Here is a 9,942-nt window from a genome sequence, read left to right as displayed (position 1 = left end):
AGGGGCCTATGCTACACTTTTTAACTTTAGAATTGCTTTTAAATACATAGGTCAAAAAGTTTTAAAAGTTTTAAAAGTTTTTAAACCTCTCGTGTATCATGAGTGTGGAAAAGCTTCAGATGGTGCATTCAGATGATGAATATTACCTAGTTCCTTCATCTGGGAAGAATGAACACATATTGGTGCATTCGGATGATAAAAACTAACTACTGTAGTTCAATTGATCAACAGACTGTATATCATATGCAGACTGTATGTGGATCTGCAGGCCACTCCAAACAACAGCCTGGTGGACCAAGCTCCACCAGGCCTAAAGCACAAAGTGGTCCACTGGCACCGGCAACTTCAACCATAAATGTTCTCAAAGCTTACTAAAAATGATTGAATTAGACTAGACTACAGCAATCTTAAACTTGTATCTGTTTCCACCAATCTTGTTCAGTACATGCTTCAACTGTTGTAGCTCAGTCGATTTAGGCAGTGTCTGGGATGCTCCCGGACGCAGTTTCAAATCCTCGTCACGGCCCTTGTGGATTTGTTCATTTGATGCATCACGTTATTGTGATCTCTGTGTGTGATGATGTAAGGGCGAAGAGAAAGAACGACCTGTTGACATAGCTCGGGTGCAGGGGGAGGGTTGTGTACAAGCCTGGTTTGTGCCTCGGAGAGGCTATAGGATCCAGTAAGATCGTCCTTCCTTTCCTCCCTAGAATCTGGATGTAGCAGGTGCTCAATTGTCAAAAGTGAAAAAATTTGGTTTGTCTTCCGAATGCACCATATCGGTAAATTTTTTAATAATCTTTTAAAAATAGTAAATGCCACTATTTTTTCAAAATTATTACAAGATCTATTATTCTAATAAGGGTTTGATAAAATACAGTAGACTGCCTACTGGTTTTACCTGTAATAAGGTTTGATACAGATGATTATGGATATATTGAAATGCTCTTATTGTTAAGAAGCAATTTTTTAAAGAGTATTTTGTAATGAGCAGCTCTGAAAATCAGTTGATTACAGATAATTAAGGCAATGTCTGGGATGTTCCCGGACACAGGTCTGAATCCTCATCACGGCCCTTGTGGATTTGTTCATTTGATGCATCACGTTATTGTGATCTGTGTGTGTGATGATGTAAAGGGCGAAGAGGGAGAACGGCCTGTTGACATAGCTCGGGTGCAGGGGGAGGGTTGTGTACAAGCCTGGTTTGTGCCTCGGAGAGGCTATGGGATCCAGTAAGATCGTCCTTCCTTTCCTCCCTAGAATCTGGATGTAGCAGGTGCTCAATTGTCAAAAGTGAAAAATTTGGTTTGTCTTCCGAATGCACCATATCGGTAAATTTTTTAATAATCTTTTAAAATAGTAAATGCCACTATTTTTGCAAAATTATTACGAGATCTATTATTCTATAGAATAATGCATATAAATACGTATATATGCATATAAATAAAAAACAAGTAAATGTAAATAATTTTACCTTGCACCTAGATCCACCAAGCCTGTATGGCGCGCGTTTCAGTACTTCGGAAATCTAGAACTATCTAGAATCTCTAATCTGCAATGAAACAATACATATTATTGCACTTACCAAAACATGGATGAATGTAGAAAATACAGAACTATTAGCTGAATATCAAATAAATGGATTTAATCTATTTCACACAGATAGATATATTAGATATTATATTATATTCCTTTCCTCCCTAGAATCTGGATGTAGCAGGTGCTCAATTGTCAAAAGTGAAAATTTGGTTTATTTAACATACACGCCATAGACAGGCTTGGGAAAAAAAGTTCGTAAAACCCAGGGGCCATAGACGGCTATGAAAATTTTTTTTATATAATTTACAAAAAGTGGCATATGCCACTGATAATATATATTATATAATATAATATACAAAATTATATAATTTTGTATTATATATTATATATTTGTATTATAATTATATATTATAATAATTCACATATTATATAATATACAAAAGGGTGACAGGCAAGAGGCACTGAACTACAGGCTAGTGTCCTTAACTTGTATACCATGCAAGGTGATGGAGAAGATCGTGAGAAAGAACATAGTAACACATCTGGAGAGAAGGGACTTCGTGACAACCATCAACATGGGTTCAGGGAGGGTAAATCTTGCCTTACTGGCTTAATAGAATTCTACAATCAGGTGACAAAGATTAAGCAAGAAAGAGAAGGATGGGCGGACTGCAATTTTTTGGATGTCAAAAAGTTTTGATTCAGTACCCCATAAAAGGCTGATATATAAGCTGGAGTAACTGGTAGGGCACTCCTGTGGATAAGGGAGAACCTAAGCAATGGACAGCAGAGAGTTATAGTGAGGGGTGAGACCTGAGATAGGCGAGAAGGCACCAGTGGAGTCCCACAGGGCTCTATACTCGGACCAATCCTGTTTCTGATATACGTAAATCCTATACCCCAGAGGGTATAGACTCATTCCTCTCAATGTTTGCTAACGACGCCAAAATGATGAGAGGGATTAAGACAGAGGAGGACAGCTTGAGGCTTCAAGAAGACCTAGACAAGCTGCAGGAACTGGTCGAACAAATGGTTGTTAGAGTTTAACCCAAGCATATGCAATGTAATGAAGATAGGTGTAGGGAGCAGGAGACCAGATACAAGATATCATTTTGGGAGATGAAATACTTCAAGAGTCAGAGAGAGAGAAAGACCTGAGGGTTAATATCACGCAATACCTGTCCCCAGAAGCTCATATCAAGAGGATAATATCAGTGGCATATGCCAGATTGGCTAACATAAGAATGGCCTTTAGAAACTTGTGTAAGGAATCCTTTCAGAACTTTGTATACCACATATGTCAGACAATCCTGGAGTATGCGGCTCCAGCATGGAGTCCATATCTAGTCAAGCATAAAACTAAAACTGGAAAAGGTTCAAAGGTTTGCCACCAGACTAGTACCGAACTGAGGGGTATGAGCTACGAGGAGAGACTTAGGGAATTGAACCTTACGTCACAGGGAACAGAAGAGTTAGAGGGGACATGATCACCACATACAAGATTCTCAGAGGAATTGATAAGGTAGATAATAACAGGCTATTTACCAAAAGGGGCACACGCCACTAGGGGACACAGTGGAATCTGAGTGCCCAAATGAGCCACAGAGACTTTAGAAAGAATTTTTTCAGTGTCAGAGTAGTAGACAAATGGAATGCATTAGGAAGTGATGTAGTAGGAGGTTGACTCCATACACAGCTTCAAGTTGTAGATATGATTGAGCCCAGTATCTGGAGGTTTATCTTGAGATGATTTCGTTTTTTTTTTTTTTTAGTTGTCCCCGCGGCCCGGTCCTCGACCAGGCCTCCACCCCCAGGAAGCAGCCTGTGACAGCTGACTAACACCCAGGTATCTATTACTGCTAGGTAACAGGGGCATAGGGTGAAAGAAACTCTGCCCATTGTTTCTCGCCAGCGCCTGGGTCGAACCCAGGACCACAGGACCACAAGTCCCGCGTGCTGTCAGCTCGGCTGACCGACAGTAGGTTCAAGAAACCTGTACATTAGTTGATTTGACAGTTGAGCCAGAGCTCAACCCCCACAAAGCACAAGTAGGTAAGTACAATTAGGTAAGTACACAGAGACAGAGACAGATTCACAGAGGCAGACACACAGAGACAAAGACAGAGACAGACACACAGAAACAAAGACAGAGACAGACACACAAAGGCAAAGACAGAGACAGACACACAGTGGCAGACACACCCCCATCACCCCCTCGATCCGCTAATAACTACATCATCAGGAGGATGTAGCCTACCAAGTAGCCCAGCCCATGGAACAGCTTCCGCATAGTGAGGAGGGGGAGATGAAAATGGTTATAGAAAAGTGAGCTTCAGAGTACAGTTCTCAAACATCGATGGAATTACCAACAAAACAAGTGAACTAGCAGAAAGGGCACGGTAAAAAAAAAACAGATGTAATAGGGCTCACAGAAACAAACTTGTCAGGAGTCATAACAAACGCTATGTTTCTAAAGGATTAATATAGTAAGAAAAGAGATGGAAGGGAGAGGAAGATTGTTCCTGCTGATAAGGAAGGACTTGGAGCTTTGAAGTGATGGAAATCGGGGCTGTGACGGATCAGAGACTAAATAACAGGAACTATGACAATAGGGTGGACACCTAAGATAATAGTGTCAGTCACATACAACCCTCCACTAAATGCAGCAGACCCAGACAGAAGTTCGACAGAAACAACATGGTTACCAATTATAAATATAGAGAAAGCAGCTCCGGTTGCCTGCAGAAATGAATCCAGACTCTAATCATGAGAGATTTCAACCATGGAAATATGGACTGGGAGACTGGGGAACCCCACATGGAAGTGAAGATACATGGAGAGCTAAACTCTTGGAAGTGACAACAAGGAACTTCTGAACTAACATGTCAAGGGACTCACAAGAATGAGAGGGAATGACGAACCAGCTAGACTAGACTTGAAATTCACCTGGAATGAGTAAGGACATAAGGGAAGTAAAATTTGAAGCCCCCATAGAAATGAGTGACTCACAGTGTATTGACAATTTGAGTATCTGGTGGAGGTTAGGGATAACCTATCCAAGGATGGTTTTGGAAGGGAAAAGGACTAAATTACGAAGAGGAAAAGATGACGAGATGAGAAACTTCATAATGGGAATATCATGGAAAACAGAATTCAGAGAAAAGGACTGTACAGGATATGTTGGATTATATCACTCAGAAGTGTCAGGAGGCTGCAGACAGGTTTATCCCGGCTCTAATAAGAGAAATATGGAAAGCAACAGAAGAATCCGTGGTTCAATCAGAAATGTTACGGTAGCGATAGCAATTGAGTAAAAGAACATGAAGTAAACTACAGGAATAACGAACACCAGAGAGTGGGGAGAGATACCAGAGGTCCAGAAATGAGTACCTCAATGTGAGGAAAGAAGCAGAGAGAGACAGTATGAAAATGACATCGCGAGTAAAGCTAAGACTCAACCAAAACTGCTCCACAGCCACATCAGAGGGAAAACAGCAGGGAAGGAAGTGATGAAACTGAGAAAATACTGAGAAAAACCATCAGTGAAGTGATGAAACTGAGAAAATGAGAGAACAGATACACAGAGAATGACAAGAAGATATGTGAAAAATTCAACATGAGATTCCAGGAGGTCTTCACAATAGAACAAGGAGAATTCACTGCACTAATTGAGGAGGCAAACCAAGCAACGTTGGAGGAATTTTACCTCCCCAGTGATGAGGTCAAAAGTAATCTGTTGGAACTGAATGTGACAAAGGCTGTCGGGCCTGACAGAATTTCACCATGGATACTAAAAGAAGGTGCAGAGGGACTAAGTGTGCCACTCTCAATGGTATATAACAGGTCACTGGAAACAGGAGACCTACCGGAAAGCTGGAAGACAGCTAATGTAGTCCCAATATACAAAAAAGGTGACAGGCAAGAGGCGCTGAACTACAGGCCAGTTTCTTTAACTTGTATACCATGCAACGTGATGGAGAAGACCTTGAGGAAAAGGCCTGTAGAGCCTCTGGAGGAATGAAATAGCTTTGTAATACACCACCAGCATGGGTTCAGAGATGGTAAATCGTTCTTCACAGGTTTAATAGACTTTTATGGCCAAGTAACACAAATCAGGCAAGAAATAAGAGTGGGCAGACTGCATTTTCTTGGACTGTCAGAAAGCCTTTGACACAGTACCTCACACAAGGCTGTTACAAAAGTTAGAGCAACAGGTAGGACTAAAAGGTAAGGTGCTCCAGTGGATAAGGGAGTATCTAAGCAACAGGAAGCAGCGAGTAACTGTGAGGGGGGAGACATCAGAGTGGCGAGATCACCAGCGGAGTCCCACAGGGCTCTTACTTGGACCCATCCTGTTTCTAATATATGTAAACGACCTTCCAGGGAGCATAGAATCGTTCCTCTCAATGTTTGCGGATGATACCAAAAATATGAGAAGAACCAAGTCAGATGAAGATAGTCAGAGACTACAGGACGACCTAGACAAACTGGTGGAAAAGTCTAGAAAGTGGCTATTAAGTTCAACTCAGGAAAGGGTAAAGTAATGAAAGTAGGCGAAGGGAGCAGAAGGCTAAACACAATGTACCATTCTTGGAGGGGATATCCTGCAAGAGTCAAATAGAGAGAAAGATTTGGGGGTTGATATCACACCAAACATGTCCCCAGAGGCTCACATCAAAAGGATATCATCAGCGGCATATGCTAGACTGGCTAACATAAGAACTGCCTTTTGAAAGTTGTGTAAGGAATAGTTTAGGATCTTGTATACCACTTATATAAGACCAATACTGAAGTATGCAGCAGCTACAGCCTGGAGTCCATACCTAGTTAAACACAAGACCAAAGTTAGAGAAGATTCTGAGGCATGCCAACTAGACTAGTCCCGGAACTGAGAGGTATGAGGAAAGGCTGAGGAAGCTGAACCTCACATCCCTGGAAAACAGAAGAGTAACGGGAGTTAATATATTCACCTACAAAATTCTCAGGGGAATGGACAAGCATGATGGACAAAGACAAACCCTTTTGCATGGGTGGAACACGAACAACGGGACACAGGTGGAAACTTAGTACCCAAACGAGCCACAGAGACAGAGCAGTTAACAATGGAATGCATTAAACAGTGATGTGGTGAATGCTGACTCCATGAAACAGTTTCAAATGTCAAATGATAGAGCCCATTAGGCTAAGGAATATGTACACCAATTGATTTGACTGGAGAGGCGGGACGAAAGAGCCAGAGCTCAACTCCCACAAGCACAACTAGGTGAGTACAACAAGGTGAGTACACAGAGACATACACACAGAGACAGAGACAGACACACAGAGACAAACATTCCGTAAAGGGTCCGGTAGCTTGGTGGACAGAGCGCTGGACTCATAATTCTGTGACCCGGGTTTGATTTCCTGGACTAAGCAGAGGCAAATGGGCCGAGTTTCTTTCACCCTTTCTTTCTATCACCCCGGTCGAGCGGACAGCATGCTGGACTTGTGATCCTCTGGTCCCGGGTTCCGATCCCGGGCGCGGCGAGAAACATTGGGCAGAGTTTCTTTCACCCTATGCTCCTGTTACCTAGCAGTAAAATAGGTACCTGGATGTTAGTCAGCTGTCACGGTCTGCTCCTGGGGGTGAGGCCTGGTCGAGGACCGGGCCGCGGGGACACTAAAAAAGCCCCGAAATCCTCTCAAGATACCTCAAGATAACCCTGATGCCCATGTACCTTGCAGTAAATATGTACCTGGGAGTTAGACAGCGTTACGGGCTGCTTCCCTGGGTGTGTTTGAGTGAAAAAAAAGTTAGCTAGTAGTAGTAAACAGTTGACTGATTGAGAGTTGAGAGGCGGCTGAAGGAGAATACAACTAGGTGAATATACACGGAGACAGACACACAGGTCACAACAGAGACAGACACCTCACCAAGAGCCAAAGCTCAACCCCCGCAAGCACAATTAGGTGAGTACACAGATGTCGTGCCGATTTTCAAGAAAGGTGATAGGGAGGAAGCACTTAAACTATAGACCTGATCACTGACAAGCATCCCCTGTACAATATGGAAAGAATAACTAGGCTAATACTGGTTGCACACCTAGAGAACATTAGGTTTGTAAACAAACATCAACATGGGTTCTGGAAAGGGAAATCGTGCCTAACAACCTTTTGGAATTCTGTGATAAAATAACGAAGATAAGCAAGACAGAGAAGGTTGGGCAGACTGCATATTTTTGGACTGCCAAAAAGCCTTTGATACAGTACCGCACATGAGACTTCTATTCCAACTTGAGAAACAGGCAGGAGTAGGAGGAAAGGCTCTAGCATGGGTAAGGAAACTATCTAACAGGAAGGAGCCAGAGAGTTACGGTAAGGGGCGAGATGTCGGGACTGTCGAACAGTAACTAGTGGAGTACCACAAGGATCGGTGCTGGGACCAATTCCTATTTCTAATAAACGTTAATGACATGTTTACAGGAGTAGAATCCTACATGTCTATGTTCGCAGATAACTCAAAGTTGATGAGAAGAGCTTGTGGCAGATGAGGATGTAGGATCCTCCAAGAGGACTTGAACAGGTTGCAGAGATGGTCAGAGAAATGGCTACTGGGGTTCAACACGAGCAAATGTAAAGTTAAGGAAATGCGATTAGGTGATAGGAGACCAAGGGGACAGTACACAATGAAGGGAAAACTGTCTACCTGTGACGACGCGAGAAAGAGACCTGGGCGTGGACGTCAACACCTAATCTATCTCCTTAGGCACATATAAATAGAATATCGACAGCAGCGTACTCTACACTGGCAAAAGTTAGAACATCATTCAGACACGTAAGTAAGGAGGCATTTAGGGCACTTTACACTGCCTAACATGAGGCCAGTCTTGAGTATGCCGCCCTATCATGGAGTCCCCACCCTGCATGAAACACATAGGGAAAACTGCGAAAAGGTTCACAAGTTTGCAACGCGACTCGTCCCAGCGTTACGAGAGATGAGGTATGAAGAGCGCATGAAGGAACCTGAGCCTTACGACACTAGAACAAAGAAGGGAGAGGGGGGATATGATAGGAACGTATAAAATATTTAGGGGGATTGACAGAGTGGAAATAGACTAAATGTTCACACGGAACAAGAAGAAGAACGAGGGGACATGGGTGGAAGCTGGAAATCAGATGAGTCACAGAGATGTTAGGAAGTTTTCTTTTAGCGTGAGACTAGTGAGAAAATGGAGTACACTTAAGGAGCTGGAAGTGGGAGCAAATTCTATTCATAATTTTAAAACTAGATATGATAGGGAAATAGAACCGGAGTCATTGCTGTAAACAACCGATGGCTAGAAAGGCGGGATCCAAGAGTCAGTGCTCGATCCTGCAGGTACAAATAGGTGAGTACAGAAATAGACACGAAGAGACACAGAGACAGACACACAGAGACAGACACACAGAGACAGACATACAGAGACACAGAGACAGACACAAGAGCCAGACACACAGAAACAGACACACAGAGATAGACACAAAGAGACACAGAGAAAACAGAGACAGACACACAAAGAAACAGAGACAGACACACAAAGACACAGAGACAGACACACAAAGACACAGAGACAGACACAAGAGACAGACACACAGAAACAGACACACAGAAACATACACACATAAACAGACACACAGAGACAGACACAGAGAGACAGACACAGAGAGACAGACACAGAGAGACAGACACAGAGAGGACACAGAGACAGACACACAAAGATCCAAAGACACAGAGACAGACACACAAAGACACAGAGACAGACACACAGAGACAGACACACAGGGGGGTCTTGTGGCCCCCCCAGACATAGGGGCCTCGTAGCCTGGTGGATAGCGCGCAGGACTCGTAATTCTGTGGCGCGGGTTCCGATCTCGCACGAGGCAGAAATAAATGGGCAAAGTTTCTTTCTTCCTGAATGTCCCTGTTACCTAGCAGTAAATAGGTACCTGGTAGTTAGTCAGCTGTCACGGGCTGCTTCCTGGGGTATATGTGTGTATGTGTGTGTGTGTGGTGTTGGTGTGGTTGTGGGGAAAAAAGTAGTTAGTAAACAGTTGATAGACAGTTGAGAGGTGGGCCGAGAGAGCAAAGCTCAACCCCGCAAAAACTACTAGGTGAAATACAACTAGGTGAATACACAGAGACAGACACAGTCTGGTAGCTGAGTGGACAGTGCGCAGGACTCGTAATTCTGAGGCCCGGGTTCGATTCCCGGATCAGGCAGAAACAAATGGGCAAAGTTTCTTTCACCCTGAATGCCCCCTGTTACCTAGCAGAAATAGGTACCTGGGAGTTAGACAGCTGTTACGGAGCTGCTTCCCTAGGGTGTGTGTTTGTGTGTAGGAAAAAATAGTAGTTAGTAACAGTTGATTGACAGTTTGAGAGGC

Source organism: Procambarus clarkii, chromosome 63, assembly GCF_040958095.1.
Source record: "Procambarus clarkii isolate CNS0578487 chromosome 63, FALCON_Pclarkii_2.0, whole genome shotgun sequence".
NCBI lineage: Eukaryota > Metazoa > Arthropoda > Malacostraca > Decapoda > Cambaridae > Procambarus > Procambarus clarkii.
This window is presented reverse-complemented; position numbering follows the sequence as displayed.